The following is a 1,376-nucleotide window of genomic DNA, read 5'->3' on the forward strand; positions in this document are numbered from 1 at the left end:
GATAGCAGATGACAAATATTCCCCTAATGCATGGTGATCCCGTTAACATTTTATCATCTAACATTTAACATGGCATCGGATTGGATATTTCTGGTTCTATATAGCAGATAAAGATTTAATGCATGCAATATCGTACTGCATTTTGTAAAATTAAATATCAATTCTTTGATGGTGGTTTGTAGAAATGCAAAAATAGTGCATATTTTACAGATATATTGGTCTTATGGCAAAAAGCTAGTAGTTTCTTGTTTGTTAGAGTTTTTCTTCAGAAATGTGATTAAATTTCTTAAAAAGAAATAACATTTTACTTCCACATTTACTACCAATGGCACTCCTTAAAATAATAATAATAATCATGAACATTAATTGAGTGTTTAATGTGGATTAGGAACTGTTCTAAGTGTTTTGCCTACAATATTTAATTTAAATCTGACAATTCGTCTATAAGTTGGTTCTATTTTCCCTTTTTAGAGATGAAGAAACTAAGTCTCAAGGAAGGGACTTACCCACAGTTACTTAGATAGTAAGTGGGAAAACTATCCCCAAATCTAGGCATCTAATTCCAGAAATGAAGCTTTCATTCACTATGTGTTCTCTGTCATGCACAATACAAAATTATTGGAAAGAACAGTGCTGTAAAGAATAGAGAGACATATTCTGGTTTCTTTTCAAAACTAATAAATCTTTTGCCTTTTACCAAAGATTTCCATGGAGAAAAACAGTTATGACATAGTAACCAAATTTTTTGAAGTCTTGCTCAGGCAAAGCTAAGTACTTTAAGAGAAAGAGAAAAATTTTTACATATTAAAAAAAAGAATAGAGAGGCAAAAAAAAGTATGCATGCATGAAAAACGGAAAATTCTGTTTGTCAAATATCTGTGAAATATTTTAAAATTAACTGTCTTATGCAGAATTATTAAGGAGACAAAGAATAAAGTAGAAAAACATAGAAAATAGTAAAACTGATTCTCAAAAGAGAAACTATGAATAGTGTTATTGGCTGAATTTTATACCTCAAAATTCATATATTGAAGCACTAACACCTAGGACCTCAGAACGTAACTATATTTGGGGATAGGGCCTTTAAAGAATAATTCAGTTAATAGAGGCTGTTAAAGTGGGCCCTGATCCATGATGAGTGGTATCTTTATAAGAAGAGAGAGTAGGACAGAGAGAGAGAGAGAGACCCCAGGGGCACCTGTGTCTCTGTCTCTACACGTGACCATGTGAAGGCACAGCGAGAAGTTGGTCATCTGAAAGTCAAGGGGAGAGGCCTCAGAAGAACCCCAAACCTGCCAACACCTTGATCTTGGGCTCTCAGGCTTCAGAACTGTGAGAACATTAATTCATGTTTTCTAAGTACTCAGTCTCTGGCA

General features: G+C 33.6%; 1 non-coding gene across 1 annotated transcript; it reads left to right on the plus strand.

Annotated features, from left to right (window-relative positions):
• The first annotated feature begins 652 nt into the window (after positions 1-652).
• Positions 653-769, plus strand: LOC138388721 (U5 spliceosomal RNA). Its single transcript, XR_011234214.1, has one exon. It is a non-coding gene; the product is annotated as a U5 spliceosomal RNA (small nuclear RNA).
• Positions 770-1,376: the final 607 nt, after the last annotated feature.

This window comes from Eulemur rufifrons, chromosome 7, assembly GCF_041146395.1.
Source record: "Eulemur rufifrons isolate Redbay chromosome 7, OSU_ERuf_1, whole genome shotgun sequence".
In the NCBI taxonomy this organism is placed as follows: Eukaryota; Metazoa; Chordata; class Mammalia; order Primates; family Lemuridae; genus Eulemur; species Eulemur rufifrons.